The 18980-nt window shown below is 41.7% G+C and overlaps 1 pseudogene; it reads left to right on the top strand.

Moving 5' to 3' along the window:
• Positions 1-1421: 1421 nt before the first annotated feature.
• LOC138175684 (structural maintenance of chromosomes protein 6 pseudogene) lies at positions 1422-10123 on the top strand (annotated as a pseudogene).
• Positions 10124-18980: the final 8857 nt, after the last annotated feature.

Genomic DNA, 18980 nt, shown 5'->3' with positions numbered 1-18980 from the left:
GAAAAAGCAGGCCAGCCTGGCTGGAGCACCCAGTGTGTGCAGGGGAGAATGGTGTGGGGGTCAGCCTGGAAAGGGAGGCTGGGTCAAGACTGTGAAGGGCTCCAAGAGACAAACAGAAGCGAATCTATTTTATCTTGGAGGCAAGCGAGGCCAGTGAAGCTAAGCTCCTTGGCAACAGAGTGACCTGGTCAGAGCCCTGCTTTAGGAACGAGCACCATTTTGTAAGCTGTTTGAGGATGGCTTGGGGAGGGCAGGAACCCCACCACCACCACCACCACCACCACCATCACCACCACTTGGCTATTGGCCTTGGGCCTGAGCTGGGGTGGTCTGGGAGAGAAGGGGTTGTGGGTGAGGTGTGCAGGAAGTGGGTGATCTGGGCATGGGTTTTAAAGGCTGAAAGGTTGTGAACCTTGATGACTAGAAAGGGGTGGTGCCCCCAACAGAGACAGGGAAATGAGGCAGGGGCGGGTTGAGGGGAGAAGATAAGGAGGGAGTCTGAGAGACCAATTGGGCATGCCACTGGAGATGCCAAACAGCCGTCTGGAGACAGACAGACAGACGACAGAGGAGGCCTGCAGGGACTTATCAGAGTGAGGAGGGTCTGGAGGTGCAGGCGATCTGGCAGTTTTCTGGCCAGGGATGATCAGGGAATCCTTGGGAGCTGACAAGACTTGGGGGGGGGGGGGCACGGTCCAAGAGAGCAGCTGGGGCCCAAGGGACGGACAGACAGACAGGGGGCCCACTGGAAACCTTTTTTTTTTTTTTTTTTGAGGAAACCACCTTTTGGCACTCCCGAAGTAACACTATTGGGGTTGGGGGTGGGGGTGGGAGGGGTTGGACAGGAGAGAACGAGTATGCAATGGTGGGGAAAACCAAACACTACCCCCATTCCTGTAGCTCTGACAGCCTCAGCGCAGGCGTAGAAGTTCGGAACAACACTGGGGACCTCTGGCTGCAAAGGGAGAGATGGGTCTGAGCACTAGAAGTTTCTAAGGAGGCGCACAACAGCGCCTCAGGCCCACAGGGGCTCTCTGATTTTGCTTTGTCGCAGAAGAAACATTATGGTGTCCAACTGAGGGTGGGCGTTGCAGAGGAGAGGCTTTTGGGTATGTGCCAATAAACATTATGTAATGTTCTCTGTCACCCAGTCTCCACGCAAGCGCAGAAGAAGTAGCACTGCGGCAGTTTGAGGGCGGGGGTCTCTGTGAAGAGGTGGTAGCGCGTGCACATTAAAACACCCAGTCTCTCCCCCGCGCTTGGGGCTTGCACAGGCGCAGAAGGAACGCTACTGCGGCTGACTTAGGGTGTTGTTGCTGGGCAGAAGCTGTTGCAGGAGCACTCCCAAACTCTCCATCCCTCCCTGTTCCTGGGCTCTGCGCAGGCGCAGAATAAGCGCTTATGAGGTTTATAGAGGGAAGGGGTCTCTGTGGACAGGCTGTTGCGTAGGCGCACACAAAAGCACCCAACCTCCCCTCCTCCCTCGGGTTTAACGCAGGCGCAGAAGGAATGCTACTGCGGCAAATGAGGGCGGGGGTCTTGCAGAGAGATTTCCGCTCTGGCACACTCCAGCGCTCCAACCCGGTCCTCTTGTCCCCTGCGCAGGCGCAGGCGGAGGACTTTGGTGGCATAGCTGTCAAACATTGGTGTCTGGGCCTTATTCCTGCTGGTCGTCTCGAGCTGAGTGGAGAAGGATACCTAGTCTCTGGAGCGGGTGTAGAAAACAGGACCGCGGGTTCGCGTGGTCGTGAAAGGGAGGGTGTCTGCTTGGAGGCAAGTGGCGGGGACTTAGTCCCCGGGACACTGACCATTACCACCGCCGCCTCTGTCGGGTCTTGGCGTTCGCGGCCCCGATTGCCCTCTTTCTCTGTGGGTCCTGGCGTTTGCGGGTCTCCGTTTTCGGTGCCCGCCGCTTCTACTGGACCTTGACGTGCGCCCCCTCCCCACCCCTGTTGCCCGCCCGCTCTGTCGGACCTTGCCGTTCGCGGTCCCCTCCACTCCCCGGTTGCCCGCCACCGCCGCCTCTGCGGGTCTTGGCGTTTGCGCTCCCTTCCCTCCCCCCAGTCGCCGCCGCCTCTGCGGGTCTTGGCGTTTCCGGGCCTCGCCGCTGCCCGCCGCCCCTGTCGGACTTTGGCGTTCCCGGACCTGGTCGGTGGCCGCCCCGTCGCAGCTGCGCCTCCCTGAGCCGGCCGTCGGGCTCTGAGGTAGGTCGGAACTTGGCCGTGTGTGCCGGACTAGACAAGGAAGCGGGGGTTGGCCATGGCTGTGAGGGTCTGAGAGGAGTCCGGGGCTGGATAGCGAGAGTCAGCATCACCGTGAGCCCGCAGCCTTGGGGAGGAGAAGGAACGATTAGAAGCGTCCCGGGGTCCCCCTGTCACTGCCAGAATGGCTAAGAGGAAAGAGGACGATTTCCCCCTGACTGCAGATCAGAAAAGAGCGAGGCCAGGGCCAGAGGGGGATTCAGATGAGGACCAGGAGAGGGTCTTCTCTCGGTCTATGTCTCATCGAAGTTCTCCTTTTCAGTTAGTCTCAGAGGAAGTTGGGATCATTGAAAGTATCCAGCTGGAGAACTTTATGGGCTATTACAGGCTTGGACCTGTGAGATTTGGAGCTCATGTCAATTTTGTGGTGGGACAGAATGGAAAGAGTGCATTGTTAGCAGCTCTCATAGTTGGTCTTGGTGGGCAATCGTTAGGATTGTGTTTCAAAGAATTTGTAAAAGATGGGGAGGATTCAGCCACTATCTCAATCACATTAAGGAACAGAGGGGAAGATGCTTTTAAGCCTGAGCTTTACGGGGACTCAATCACTGTGAACCATTACATCAGTGTAGATGGAAGTTCAGGTTATGAACTAAAAGACCAAGCAGGAAACCTGGTTACTTGTAAGAAAGAAGAGCTGACTGCCATTCTCGATCATTTTAGGATTCAGGTGGATAATCCAATGTCTGTTTTACCACAAAAGATGAGCAGACAGTTATTGAGGATCAACAATGAAAGTGACAGATACAAATTTTTTATGGAAGCGACTGAGCTTGAACAGATGAGAGAAGGCTATTCAAAAATTTTGGCAAGAAAGGCCAGAAGCCAGCAAGAGATAGAACGAGGAGAGGAGCAGCTGGAGGAGCTCAGACGGCAGGGTGTAGAGATAGAGGAGCATTTTCAGATTATGGTTGCTTTGGATCAGAAATTAGAGACCTTAAAGCATGAGAAGACTTGGGCAGTGGTGACTGAAACCGAGAGAATAATTAGTAATATGATAAATGATATAAATGTTGAAGACCAACATACTGCCATGTTAAATCATGACCTGGAGGTTTCGAGAGTCGCATATAATGAAACATTACAGAGGTACATAGCCATCCACGAGAACGTGGTAAGGTTAAATGAAGAAGCTGCTGAATTAGAGCCCAAGTGCCTTGAGGCAAAAGAAATTGCTAAGAGAACAGACAGGGCCTACCGTCAAGCAACAGCTTTCTACAATTATTCCCAGAATGAATTGATAAAATTAGACAAAACTTCAGAACAGCTTCAGGAAAAAATTGCAGACCTAAGAAAGAGTCTGGAACAGGCAGAATTAGAAAAACAGAAAAAAATTGCCACATTAAGGGAAAAGATAAATAACTTTAAGGACCAAGAAGATTCTCTTGTTCAAGAAATAAAATATCTTCATCAGTCTATAGAAAAAGATGATGAAGAACATTCTAAAATTAGAGAAGAAGAGGCATTTGTGCAGGAAATGCTGAATGAGGATCGAGAACATCTAAACCATTTGAAAGAATATAAATCTGACCCCCTAAAACGGTTTGGGCCCCAGATTCCACCCCTTATTTCAGCAATAGAAGATGCTTACAAACAGGGGTACTTTACCCACAAACCCCTAGGTCCACTAGGGGCTTGCATTCGTCTCCGGCACTCTAAATATGCCTTGGCTATTGAGTCCTGCCTAAAAGGTCTCCTTCTTGATTTCTTTTGTGACAACAACAAAGATGAGCAGGTCCTTTCTGAGCTGCTGAAAAGGTTTTTTCCAGCTAACTGTGCTGATCGACCACAGATAATTGTGGCACCGTTTCAGTGTGAGTTGTATGATGTAAGAGACAGAGCAGCTTCTCACCCAGACTATCCAACAGTTCTGTCAGCTTTAGAAATAGACGAAGCAGTGGTGGCCAATACTTTGATTGACTTGAGGAACATAGAGTCCGTGCTGCTTATTGAAAGTGGCTCTTTGGCTACTATGCATACACAGGGACGCCCCAAGAACTGCAGCAAAATTTTGACAGCTTGTGGTGACCAAGTTTTTGAGGGGCGTTATTACTCCTGTGAAGATTTGAGGCCTATTTACTTAGGTGATATGGAAGGAGAAATAAGTCATTTGGAGAAAGAAATGGAAAGTAAAATGGCAAAGTTGTCAGAATTTCAAGAACATATATGCTCACTTCAAAGTGATATCAGGAAGAATCGAGAAACCATTGACAGTCATTATCGACACTTAAGAGAAATAAAGGTCAAAGTGATAGGTATCTCTTCAGAAATTAAAGATCTTGAGGATGAAGAAGAACACCAGTCAATAGATCTCTCGGTTCTGGAAGATGAAGCTGAAGGAATTAAAGAAGAAATAAAAGAAGTTGAGGAAAAGATGAGAAATAGAAAGGAAAAGATGGATAACTTAAGGCAACCCAAAATAGATGCTGAACAGAGACATGCAGAGTTTAAGTTGAAATGTAGTCGAGTTTCAGAATTAGTAGAATCCCTCATGGAAGAACGAAACCAAACAGGTTTAGAAGTGACAGCACAGCACCAATCTGTGCTGCATTATCAAAATAGGCTCAAACAGCATTTAGATTCTCTCCGGGTGGTGAAAGAAGAGCTGGCGATAAAAGAGAGAGAACTAGAGAGGGAGATGGCTCAGGCCAACTGTATCTGTCCTCAGCGTATAGAGGTTACAAGATCTTCTAATGTCCTTGACATCGAAATTGGTCTGTTAACCCAGAGGATACAATCAGAAAACTACACTCATAGAAGGCGAGAAGACATAACCAGGCAGTACCAAGAAGCAAAAGAAAGATACCTGGATCTTAATGGCAGAGTGAATAATTTGAAAACCCTGAATGAAACCCTGGACGAAGTATTGGCACAGAGGTATGATACTTACAAGAAAAGCAGAAGAAATCTTTCTTTCCAGTGCAAGTTGTTCTTTAATAGCTTACTGTCTCGGTGGTCCTTCTGTGGGGAGATGCGCTTTAATCACCAGAATGAGACCCTTTCTATAACAGTCGAACCTGGAGATGGTGATGGCAGTGACATGGGAGCTTTATCAGCAAATCGACACTCTTTCTCAAACTTCTTGTTCATTCTCACTTTATGGTCTGTCACTGAATCTCCCTTCAGATGCCTGGATACAGTTGATATCTACCTGGACAGGAGAAGTAGAAAAGTTGCCATGGAAATGATCCTCTGGGTAGCAGCGCAGTCCTACCAAAACCACCAGGTCATCCTGCTCTGTCCACAATACCTGAGCTCTTTTCCCTCAAGTCCACTTGTTGGAGTACTCGAAATACCAGACATTGAGAGTGAGAAGAAATCCCTGCCTTACAGATCAGTCAATCCAAAAGAAGACTGAACTTTTAGTTCCATGTGATTGTACTATCTGCTCATTGTGCTATTTTACATTTTTTTTTCCTTAAAGTGTCTGTAGTGTTGTGTTCAAAATCTTGCTACTTTGAAGAAATGTATTTAATAATTAAAAGCTCTTCAGAAAAGCAAAGTCACAAGAAGGAGGACAGCATAACTGCCCCACCAGACCTCCCCTACAAAGATCTAGAAAATGCACCAGACCAAGTTCCGATCTGGAAATCCAAGAAAAAGAGATCTGTGGACATTGGGGATGGGGTCTTAGCCAGCAGCATGATGGCATCTGGGGACTGAAAGAGAACCAAAACTGGGCCGCTGGGCGTCCTGCCCAGGTGTAAATGAGAGCAAAATTGTTTCCTGTGACATAACTGACTCTTTTTTATAAACTATTGTTTTGTGTTAAAGTGTTTTCATCTTTGTTTTTCATAACTTATTTTTCAATGTTAAACTTATATGTATTGTAGGTTGGTACATAATGTGTGTATTGATAGACAACTGATAAACCCATATGGGATGTCCATATATGACAACCCACCAGTGGGTAAATGTGTAAACAACATTATCATTAACTTATATTATCAGTGATCAATGAAATTGTTTGGCAAACAAATTTGTTCACCAGCCACCAATTAGAACTTGGGTATAACCAGCTAATGCCCAAACCTGGTGGCTCTAGTCTTCAACCTGCTTTTGGGTCAAGACTACCCTCGCTCCTGTTTTCCCCGCACTTGTGACTCAACGCTCACATCATGTTTGCTTAAAGACATTGCTAATTGACTGACAAGGATTTGCAGACTTGCCAGCCAACCACCTCATTGGGAGACAGATGACTTCTAGTTGGAGAGAGAGAAGGAACCTTGTCGTCGAGAAGCGGTCCGAGTCATGCTTATTGGTAAGCCCTAAGAAATCAGGTTGGTGTTTTGTTCCTAGTTGGGTTAATGTTTGTTTTGCCTAAAAGATAATATAAACCAATGGTTTTCATACTATGACTCTGTACACCCGATCTGGCCCAATCCTTATTTTATATGACCTTCAATGTATGAACTTCAATGTAGAATCCAGCATTCCTTTTCTATGCAGAGATCAAGATAACATGGACTCAGTTACCTGCCTGGGCCAGCATTATATATTTGCCATATTAGTTAGGGGACATGATAAGCCCAAGGTATTGAAGGTCACAGAAAGGCTTAGTTGTTTTTTATATCCACACAGTAATGATTGATAAAAATGGCAGATCATAAGGTCAAGGACTAGGTAAAGGCCCAGGCTTTTGTATGTAATTTCCACCTAACTTAAAATCCATAGGCTGGAAGAATAATAGAAAGATGCTTATTACTCTAATAAAAAATATCTTAGAGGATGCAAAGAAAGCAGTCGTTGGAAAAGCAGCCAGCTAGTTGAATAATAGATAAAGGAGAATTCATCCTGGGTTGGTGGATGAGTTTAAAATCATTGTTACACTTGCCACTGATTTGGAAAAGAAGCAAGGAATCCTTACAGAGAGAGATAGAATGTGGTGAACTAAAACCCCCTATCCAGCAGCTAATTATAGTGGGCACCTTTAGGGTGGGGAAGTGGAATATGGTCTGGGCTACCAATGGACCTGGTATAAATGGTTTCAGGCCCCCTGAAGACAAGTTACATACAAAGATATGCATAAAAAATTCTTTTTTTTTCCAACAGATGTTCAAGTGCTGTGATTTCATCATTGGTGCCTTCGTGACCCTATTGCTGCTCATCATTGCTTACTTCATTGCACATCCTATCCTATCACCTCAAAGTACCTTCTTGCAGCCCCTTGCAACCAAGAATGGCTTCATTCTGGTTGCTTGTTTGATATCCTGTAAATATTCCTGTAAATCACAGTTGTGAAAAGCAGGATACACAAGGATACAAAATTTTGCCAATATGGCAGCGGGGACTGCTACCTTCTTTCTACCCCATTGGAAATAGTGGGGTTCTAAACTTTAGATTTGCCTGAGATACAAGAAAATCTCACCAAAATGTTTAACATCACTGAGAGTTGGTACAGGCAATCAGACTTCTAGCCATGCCTGGCCTAAAGAAGAAGATGGACATGGCAGTGATCACCAGACTGAAACTTGCAGAGCGTCGGTTTGAGTGGGACATTATCAAGAGGCCTTGTAACATGTTCTCTTACAGCAATAAGTTCCTGGCTTGGTTTGCAGTGGACTTGCTGTGAGAGAACATGGGACAAATGGAAAAACTAAATGTCACCATATATTAAGAACAGATTTTAAGATGTATTAATGCTATGTGTAATATTGATGCTTATATGTGCCATATGTTCTCACAATGTAAACAGTGAGTGTTTGGAATCGCAATTTGATTGTATTAGTGATAATTATAATACTTTTCACAGACTATCCTAGATGACTGCAGGGATAACCAGCAGCCACACGGTGGTTATAGTGAGAATACATTTGTTGCCTTGATATTTAACTGATTCCGCTTTTTATTAGGTCACTATTTTGTTATGAAGTGCTTTTATGTTTGTTTTTCGTAACTCCTCTTTAAATATTAATATTATAAATATTGTTGTATGGGTTGGTAAACAACATGTTTGTGTTCATAAATAACCGATAAATATATGTGACCCCCCATACAGGACAAATTGCCAACAGGAACATTTGGTAAAGAACCTGACCTATAGTTTGTGTCTTCAAGTATCAGCCAAGTTAATTAGTAACAAATTAGGTTACCAGCTTCTAATCAGAACTCGATTATAACTAGCTAATGTCTTTAGCTAGAACTAAAAGAAACCCACTGGAGGCCCTAGCCCTCAGCCTGTTCTTGAATGGAGATTGAGACTGGCACTTGTATTCCCCACACTTGAGACTCAATTTCCCCTCCCCAGAACTCACACCCACATTCACTTGAGGACAGTGCCAGTTAACTGATGGTGATTTGCCAACTTACCAGTAAGTGACCTTCAGGAGAGACATCCCCTGGATGGGAAAAGAAGGAACTGTGTTTTTGTGTACCACTTACTGGTAAGCAATAGAAAGTAAGGTTGGTGATTTGTTCCTAATGGGGTTAATTTTGTAATGGGGTTTTATTTTGTGATATTTAATATAAACCACAGTGACCTAGTGTTTGATAAACCCAAAGACCCAAGCGATTGGGGTAATAACTCACTATTTGACAAATCTGCTGGGAAAACTGGAAAGTAGTCTAGTAGAAACTAGCCATAGACTAACATCTCACACTGCATACCAAGATAAGTTCAGAATGGTTACACGATTTAAACGTGAAGGGTGACGTCATAAACAAATTAGGGGAGCATGGAAAACATTACCTGCAGTTCTATGATAAGGGAAAATTTCATAACCAAACAAGAGTTAGAGAGGGTCACAGTAGGGAAAGTGGATAATTTCAATTACATCAAATTTTAAAGGTTTTGCACATTTAAAACCAATGTGGCCAAAATTAGAAGGAAAACCAGAAACTTCGAAAACAAATTTTTTACAGAAAGTTCCTCTGATAAAACTCTTATTTATCAAATATATAGGAACCTGATCCAAATGTGTAAAAATAAAACCCATTCCCTAATTGATAAATGGTTAAAGGATATGAACAGGCAATTTTTAGAAGAAAAAAATCAAAACTGTCAATAGTCTTATGAAAGAATGCTCTAAATCACCGATAATTTTTAAAAATGCTAATTAAAACAACTCTGAGATACTACCTCAAACCTATCAGATTGGATAACACAACAAAAGGAAAATGACCCTTGTAGGAGATGATGTGGGAAAATGGAAATGCTAATGTAGTTGATAGAGTTGTGAACTAGTCTGACTACTCTGGAGAGCTATGCCCAAACAGTTATATAACTGGACATATCCCTTGACCCAGCAAAACTGTTACTAGATCACAGAAAAAGAAAAGGACCTATATGTAGAAAAATGTTTTTACCAGCTCTTTTTTTGGTGGCAAAGGATTGGAAACTGAGGGCATGTCCATCAGTTGGGGAATGGCTGAATAAGCTGTGGTATATGAATGTAATTTAATGCTGTTATGCTGTAAGAAATGATGTTCTGGTGGACTTCAGAAAAATATGGGAAGAATTGTAGGAATGGATGAAATTAAGGAGAATATTGTACACAGTAACAGCAATATTGTAACGATAATCAACTGTGAAAAACTTAGCTACTCTGATCAATACAATGACCCATGACAATTCCAAAGGACTCATGAAAAAAGCTATCCACCTCCAGAGAGAGAATTGATCAACTCTGAGTGCAGATTGATGCATATTTTTTCACTTTATTTTTCTTGCTTTTTATTTTTTGTAACAGGGTTAATGTGGAAATATGTTTTGCATGACTTTATATGTATATGGGTATTGTATTTCTTGCCTTCTCAGTGGGTGGGTGGGAGAAAATTTGAAACTAAAAATTAAAAAAAAGAGTTGATATAAATGAATGTTTGCATGCTCTTAATGAATAAAGTGTGATTGTCAGCATTAAGAAGTGTAAGTCTAATTCATGTTTCTCTCACACACTAGTTAGCATATATAATGATAAATTGGTTGTGCCCCCACCATATATTTCATTGGGGCAGAAAGACATCCCAGGGTATCCCTGAACTAGAGTCGTGATTGTCAAAAGGGAAAGTCCTTGTCTGGGTACCCGATTTATGTTTAAGGAAAGACCCATGGACGAGCCAGAGATGTTGGGGAAAACAAGCCCCTTAGTAAGTTTACATTGCCCTGAATAATATGTCATAACAATGGGGGGCCAGTTCAATATTCATTTTATTGACAGCTAATAGAAGAAAGATAGGAGGGGGGTAGGGAAGCTGGTATACAAATCAATATACATATTAGAATGGAGAGAACATGGGTATGGGTCCTTTGAAATGGGAAGGCTTGGCTCCCTGGGAGGAGATATGTGCTCCAAAGTACCTTTCTAACAGTGGGACACTTAAATCCTAATCCTGACCACCTATAGCTGGTTGATTTGCATATCAAGGTTCTAGACACATAGGGGATTTTTTTAGATACACAGTTACCAGGATTAAAGATAAACTGGTAGTTGGCCACACTTGAGACTCAAGTTCTCCAACCCCAGAACCCACACCCACATTCACTTGAGGACAGTGCCAATTAACTGATGGTGATTTGTACACACAGCTGTATTAAGCTTAAAGTATTACTATCAGTATTTTCCCATGGCCTAATTTTATAACAATGGTTCCCCTGCATAGATTATGATGACTTTCTGTGTTCAAACAATCTCTAGTCACATAAAGTTATATTCAAACAGTAAAATTCAAAATCCAAGTAAAATTCAAACAGTAAAATAAAAAATAACAGTAAAATAAGTTTTCCAAACACTATGGTAAAGCATTTTCCATAATATTTCCCCAACTTAGGTTTGTTAAAGCCAACATTCTTATACTTGGGAAAACATAATTACAGCGTCCAGATTAGTGACAAACTTTTCCTAATGCCTCATAGTCAGAGGGATCAATCTGAGTAAGTCTCAGGGTCTATAGAAGGCAGCTGGGTGGCACAGTGGATAAAGTACTAGGCCTGAAGTCAGGAAGACCTGAGTTCAAATACAGCTTCAGGTGCTTACTAGCTGAGTGACCCTGGGCAAGTCACTTCACTCTTGTTGCCTCAGTTTCCTTATCTGTAAAATGATCTCTGCCAGGAAAATCCCAAACACAATTGAAAAAGGACTGAACAAAAACAATAACAGGACCCATACTTCAAGTCAATAAACTTACTTTAGGAAACAAATTTACCATGACCATGAGTATCACACAAAAAAATCAAAATCCCAAAGAATTCAATAGTCATAATCTCATTCATCCCTTAAATAGATTTCTGTGAAGAGAATAAGATCAAGCTAAGGCCTGGGTGCAGGGTAAATTTGGGTGGGGATTTATTGATCAAGTGCTCGATTGCCTGGAGTATACACTCAAATCAGGCAGTCCAGAATTGGGGGTACAGTCCGAGTTTATAAAGACAAAAACCACAGTTGGGGTGGGGAGCTATCGTAATCAGTGACATACAGATGCCAAGAACAGCCATTGGTTGGATCTATAGCTCAGGGCTAATTTGGGAAACACCACGAAAGGGTACAAGGCAGGGACCCTCCATGTGATGAGGTCCCACCCAGAACAGGGTGAAGGGTGTGGGGGACCTTGCTTGGTCAGCGTTCTGGGTGGAGAACCTTGCTAGGTCAGCATCCCAGAACAGGGTGGTCTCTTGCCCCATGATCTCTTTACAGGCTTGCACCATAACCCTTATATGAAATGCTCTTTCAAGGCTTACTGATTTTAGGGATGTACTAACTCAAGGAAAGATAAGGGATCGGGGGACTATGCTTTGGGTGATAGGCCTTTAAGCTGTTACAAGCAGTTACAGGGTTTAGGACAAAGACAAAGACAAATATAAAGGGGCTTAATGGTGGCTTAATGGTGGGCTCCAAATCAGGTGGCATGTGATTTGGGTTACCTTGCAACAAGATAAGCCTTGCTAAAGAGACTCATTAGGTACACCTAATATTACATGTTACAGATTAAACTACATTTAAAGGGTTCACAATGTACTGAATGAGAGGGGAGAATTAGATATGAAGATGACCAAGAAAACTGTCAGGGAATTCCTCTCTTACACAGTTAGCTAAATCACTTTGGGAAGCTTAAATTTCCCTTTGGCTTTTCCCTGAGGAATGTTAAACAGGCAACATTTCATAAATCAAGTTTTGCTAAGGTGAGATTAATGAAAAGCAGAGAACAGGCTTTCAGTTGGCAGAAAGTTGTAGGAACAATGTTCCTGATCCCTGAACAATAAATAAAAGGAATATAGGCATACCTCTCTTGCAGACAAACATAAACACCATGAAACATAAAAGCCAAAGGAATACGATAATCATTATCCACACTAAATAACACCAAATCTACTTGTTCCTGGTAACCCATTCCCAACGTCTATTAAATTAGCATATTTCATCTTGAGTCCCATCTGTTCCATGTAATCATCTGGTCCCTGGAAACTTCTTCCCTTTAGAAATTCTGGAACAGGTCTTATTCTCAAAACAGCTCTATAGGATGCTTCTCCTACCACAAGGGCGGTCTCAAGGCCACATGTGGGCCTCTAGGTCCTCAAGCACAGCCCTTTGATTGAATCCAAAGGATTTGTTCTGTGAAGTTTGGATTTAGTCAAAGGGCCACACTTGAGGACCTAGAGGGTCACATGTGACCTGGAGGTCACAGGTTTCCCACTCCTGTCCTAGTAGTTTTGCTTCTTTGGTTCCAAGTCAATTACAGAGATCCCCTTTTTAATGTTGCTAAAATGTGCCAGCAACAAGACTCAATACAATTTAATACAACCTCCTAAATATGGCTTTCCAATGTGCTGAAAATCAGTTCAATCCTTATGGAGCTAATCATATGAACAACATATATGAACATATATATTAGGAAGAACATAAATTTTTTGTTCAGTTGTGACTGACTCTCCATGACCCCATTTGGTGTTTTCTTGGCAAAGATACTGGAATGGTTGCTATTTCCTTGTCCAGCTTATTTTACAGATGAGGAAACTGAAGCGAACAGGGTTAAGTGACTTGCCCAGGGTCACACAGCTAGTAAGTGTCTGAGACCAGATTTGAACCCAGGAAAAGGAACCTTCCTGACTTCAGGCCTGGCATTCTATCCTCTGCAGCACCACATAACTGTCCATACCACAAATTAGAAGCCCATAATTCACCTGAAAGTTCAGAGAATTTCACTTTTACAAACCACTTGCTCCTTCTGTCTTTACCTGAACCCTGTACAGAATATGGACAATGCCATCAATAGGCTAAAGGAAGAACCTATGGGTCCATGAGGACCTGACTTGTAAAATGAGCCCTTCTGTTTCTTAATATTATCAGAAAGAGACTTCAAAATAGGAAAAAAAAACATGATTTAAAAAATTCTTGACAATAACAAATTTTAGGGGTGACTAGGTTGCGCAGTGAATAGAGTACCAGCCCTGAAGTCAGGAGGACCTGAATTCAAATCCAGTCTCAGACACTCAACACAAAAACTAGCCAGGTGACCTTGGGCAAGTCACTTAACCCCAATTGCCCTGCCTTCCCCCCTCCAAAAAGCAAAAAACAAGATGATAACAAATTTTAACACAATTTTACATGTAAAATTCATAATCCAATTTTCAGAACTTATTACTAAAACATACTCAAGGCTAGAAACATTTGGAAGGCACACACGTGCATGTGCATGCTATACATATATTTATATACACATATACACACATACATTATATACATAACATATAATATACACACACATATACCCTGTTTCTTTTTTTGTTGTTTTTGTTGTTGTTGTTTTATTGTTGGAGGGCAATTGGGGTTAAGTGACTTGCCCAAGATCACATGGCTAGTTTTGTGTTAAGTGTCTGAGGCCAGATTTAAACTCAGGTCCTCCTGACTCCAGGGCTGGTACTCTATTCACTGCTCCACCTAGCCGCCCCATATAGCCTATTTCTTAAAGAAAATAATTGATGCTAAATTGTCTCAAATGACTAATAGTCTATCAGATAAAATTCATTCTTTACTACAATAAAACTTGTAAGTCCCTTGGCTTTGTCTCAGAGTGATCCTAGTTTCTCAAACTTCATTACTTTAGATCTTTACATTATTTCATCAGTGGGGTGAATAATATCTTATTATATTATATATAATTATACATATATGATATTATATATACTGCTGAAGTAGAAAATCCTCAAAAATTTTCACATATTGTGGGGTCTGTAGTAATCCACCCCCCGAAAAAATAAATTAGCCATTTTAAGGCAAGCTATACCCAATTAAATACTTAAGTTTTACATTTTGTGACCACACTCTTTACAACTCAATTCAAAATCTAACAGCATCTAGATTAAGATAGAAATTGATCTTCTAATTATATAATTTCAGCATCTCTGATTATCATTTTTCAAATTACAAGCATTTCATATACAAAGATTTCCCAAAAATTATGATACAAGAAAAATTACAAGCTTAACAATAACATAAACAACATTATGTATTTTTCAAACATAAAAACAACATGTTTGTCTTTTTTTTCCTAATGAGTGGGGCATCATATACCCTGGAGTTCAAACCAGGCAGAATAGCAGATTCACACTGGGGTGAGTCCAAAGGCTAAGAAGTGAAGTAGTGGAATGGCACAAAAATTTTGTGTCAGAGTTCTCTGATAAGGACTGAGTATCCAAGATATATAAAAAAATTTAGATAGATTACATAGATACATAGATAGATAGATGATGGATGGATGGATAGATAGATAGATAGATAGATAGATAGATAGATAGATAGAAGACCAATATCATTCCCCTAATTAATATATACTGAAAGGATATGGAAAATATTTCTCAAAAGAACATCAACATATACAGAACCACATGAAAGAATGCTTCAAATTACTACTAGTGAATCAAAACAACCCTGCAGTTTGACGTAACACCCTGAAAATTGGCAAAGATCTCAAAAAATGGCAACAATCAGGGTTAGAGCAATTGAAGGATAGGCATAGTATTCAAGGAGGGACATGACATTGTCCATTTTGGATGATTCTAGAACCACCACTGCCATTGGAATAGAGGAGCTGAGGGATTACTAATGGTTGCATTGGTCATACCATTGTTCAGAATTAATGCTACAGGGAAGTAGCTCCTGCCATTCCAGTAGATAAAATGCCATTCTTGTGGGCCCATATCATTGGAAGGAAATTAATTTAACCCCCTCTCATGGGCTTAACTACTGATCTTATCTCTTTAATAGTTCATACAGGACTATGAATGAAATGCATACACTATTGCTATTGCATAACCCAAAGTAAGTCCTCATGAGTAAGGGTGGCTGTTCACAATCCAATGTAAAAATGCTAATTTACACTAAAAGCTGGTCAGAATGTTTGTTGACAGTGTCATTGGGATTGAAGCGTTTCCGGGCATGCACATACCACTTTCCTGCCTTGCAGAGGGGAAGAGAGACACACAGTAAGATAAAGCACCTAGAAAGAATTGCTTTGCAACTAAACTGGTAGAGATTGGAATTTAGCTTGGGTCTGGCAGAGAGTTAACTAAGGGTTTGTCTCTTAAATCTTTTCCGTAGACTGGTTATTATTTTTGTTTTGTGTGTTTTGTTTTTGGTTTTGGTTTTTTTCTTTTTTCTTTTTGGAGGAGGCAGGGCAAGGGCAATTGGGGTTAAGTAACTTGCCCAAGGTCACACAGCTAGTAAGTGTTAAGTGTCTGAGGCTGAATTTGAACTCAGGTCCTTCTTATTCCAGAGATGCTGCTCTATTCCCTGCACCATCTAGCTGCCCCAATAGAATGGATTAAAAAAAACCTCAATTTAATTACAAAATACTATACTCTGACCTAGCATCAGTAAGACTTTGTAAAGAGTATTTTCTATCACACAGCAGGTACATAAATGCAAGATAACTGACTGCAAGTTCCTTATGCCTATGAAATAACCACTGCAGTCCCTATCCCTATTCCTATCTCTATGGGAAAGCTATTGTGGGGGAAGAGTGCTTACCAAAGTGGATTGCCAGAGGGACTCTTGGTCCTTCCCTCTATTAGGAGTTTTCATTCAAGAGGAAAGTCTGTATTTCTAGAAGCAGTGTAATTGGGACCATAAAAGTTACTGGTGTATCCATCCATCCAATCTGTCCTCCATGTTCATGGCAGCTACATATACATAAGATTCTTTGCTCTTCATATTATACAAATAGTTTTCTAGCTGAGAAATCGAACAGAGGTGTGGAGGCTCCAAGACCAGGTAGACCAGAGATTCTAAGCCTTAGGAAGCTGAGTTGCTTGAGGATAAAAATCAAGTGACCTTGCAGACAGATGGGCTTAAAAAGAGGAGATGGGAGATGTTGGTAATCCTGAAATTTCTTAACAATGTATTCAAATACTGGCAAAATCACCTTTCCATCTTTTCAGTCTTCCTCTAAGCAACATAGTAGCTGGACAAAAATAGAGACTCTCTACTAGAAAAAGGGTTAACCAAGGACAAGCATAGACCAATCTTATGCCCAAGCAGGAAATGTAACCATGAAAGGCCTTCAAGCCAATGGCAGCATGCATGAGGTAATCATTTAGGTGGTGGTTGGGGGAGCATCTTCTGAAAAGAATTTTAATATGTTCTTCACATGGAGTTCTGAATTGTAGGAGCAGATGGATTATATGGAAGATATGTTTTCTTGACTCATCAGAGACATGAAAAAACTACAAAATCTATGAGCTAAAAGGGCTCTGGCATTATTATAATGATGATGTCTAGCAAAACGCCGACCATCAAGCCTTCTGAAATATTTCGTTGGATTGTATGATTATTTCACCTTGGAAGTTTTTCACTGTCAGCCCCACAGCAGACACACCAACTTCTAGTAATCTCACACACTGTCAACTTCACATCCAACTGAAAGGGTAAAAGTGAAGGCTTTGCCAGAACTTCAACACTTGTGGTCATTTTCTACTTCGGTTGATTCCGGTGAAGTTACCGACGCCTCTCTGTGACACTTGGTGTTCAAGGCAAACTGGTGTTTGTGGCAAACATCATCTCCTTGGGGCTTTGGGTTTGGCTAAACAAGTTCCAATGAAGAGGTATAATAAGGGATTTTTAAAAATTAAAACAACATGCCATTTCCCTCTGCAATTCAATTGAATAAAATGAGCTTTTGAAAAATTAAAACCAATAAATACTCTTTCTCATATTTGAAAAATGAAATCCAAGTTTCACCAACATGTAGCAAGTAAAGGAGTGGTCAGAGCAAGAGCCTGAGAAGTCCATCTTCTCTCTGAACCAAGCAGATAAGAGTTGCTTCTTTGTATCTGCAGGGAAAGTTGCTGTTGAAACTCTAGGACTTGTTGGTCATGGTCAGTCTTGGTTTCATGATAATGTAGTCATGCACCCTTAAACAACAGGGGCATTCCCAATCTGATGTTTCTATTCAAACTGCTGACTGACACACTTAAAGATATTCAGATCTTTTTTCTCTTGCTAAGAAGTATCATCAGAGAGACATCAGAGAGTAGAGCACCTGGTAGAGCATCAGACATGGAGAGAGATGTTCAGGCCAGCAAATGTAACTTCCCTGGTCTGTGATCAAAAGCTGGAGCACAAAACAGCAAAGAAATCACTGATCAGTCAAGCATCCCTAGGGGCCAGGGACAGGTGAGGGGCCTTGCTGCAAGAGGCAGGATTCTACCCTCAAACCATTTTTCACTGGTGTGGAAAATTATCCTTAGAACATGTGTCAAAAGGCAAGAGAGAGCTGCTACAGTGGAGGAGAAGAGCAGGAAGGTGAAAGGGAATGAGTCAACCTTACTCTCATTGGATTTGGCTCAAGGAAGGAATAACATAAACTTTCAACTGGGTATCTTACTTACAAAGTAGAGGGGAAGGGGATAAGATGGGGGAGGATAGAACGGAGGGCAGATTGGGGGAGAGGGTAGTTAGAAGCAAACACTTTCGAAAAGGGACAGGATCAAAGTAAGAAACAGAATAAGCAGGGGGCAGGATAGGATGGAGGGAAATATAGTTAGTCTTTCATAATATAACCACTATGGAAATGTTTTGTGAAACTACCCATGTACAACCTATATTGAATTGCTTGTCTTCCTAATTGGGATGAGTGAAAAGGAAAAAAGGGAAAGAATCTGGAACTCAAAGTTTTAAAAACAAATGTTAAAAATTGTTTTTTACATGCAAGCCGAAAATAAGATATACAGGCACTGGGGTATAGAAAGTAAGGGGAAAGAAGGATGGGGGAGATTGAGCAAGATTGAAGAGAGAAAGAGCAGATTGAGGGAAGGGGTATTCGGCATGCTAGTCATCTTGGGGTGGGGGGTTGGGGAGCGACGGAGAGAAAATTTGTAACTCAAATTCTTGTGGAAATGAACGTTGAAAACTAAATTAATTAATTAATTTAAAAAGAAAATAGAAAAAAAGGGAAAAAAGAAGAAAGAAAATGTGTGCCCTGAGCCATTTTGGCTGTGTGACCCTGGGCCAGTCTCTTAAGCACTTGGTGCACTAGGCTACTCCCTAAGAACCTAAGCCACAGGGCAGGGGCTGATCTGCATCAGTGGAGAGAGTGTGCTCACTGGGAGTTCCCCAGTCCAAATGAAATCAAGGGACTGGTCCAAAAACTTGAAGGAATGTCTTTTCCCTCTTCAGTGTGGCTGTTTGAAACAAGTCACAGAAAATTGGCCAATGTTAATGTTCAGCTATATGTAACTGCTTGTTACATATATATATATATATATATATATATATATATATATATATATAT

This window comes from Petaurus breviceps, unplaced genomic scaffold (assembly GCF_028583685.1).
Source record: "Petaurus breviceps papuanus isolate PSGF00001 unplaced genomic scaffold, PetGlider_PUasm1.0 78220, whole genome shotgun sequence".
Taxonomy (NCBI): Eukaryota; Metazoa; Chordata; class Mammalia; order Diprotodontia; family Petauridae; genus Petaurus; species Petaurus breviceps.
Note: the sequence above shows the minus strand (reverse complement) of the source record. Positions and strands in the feature narration are given on the sequence as shown.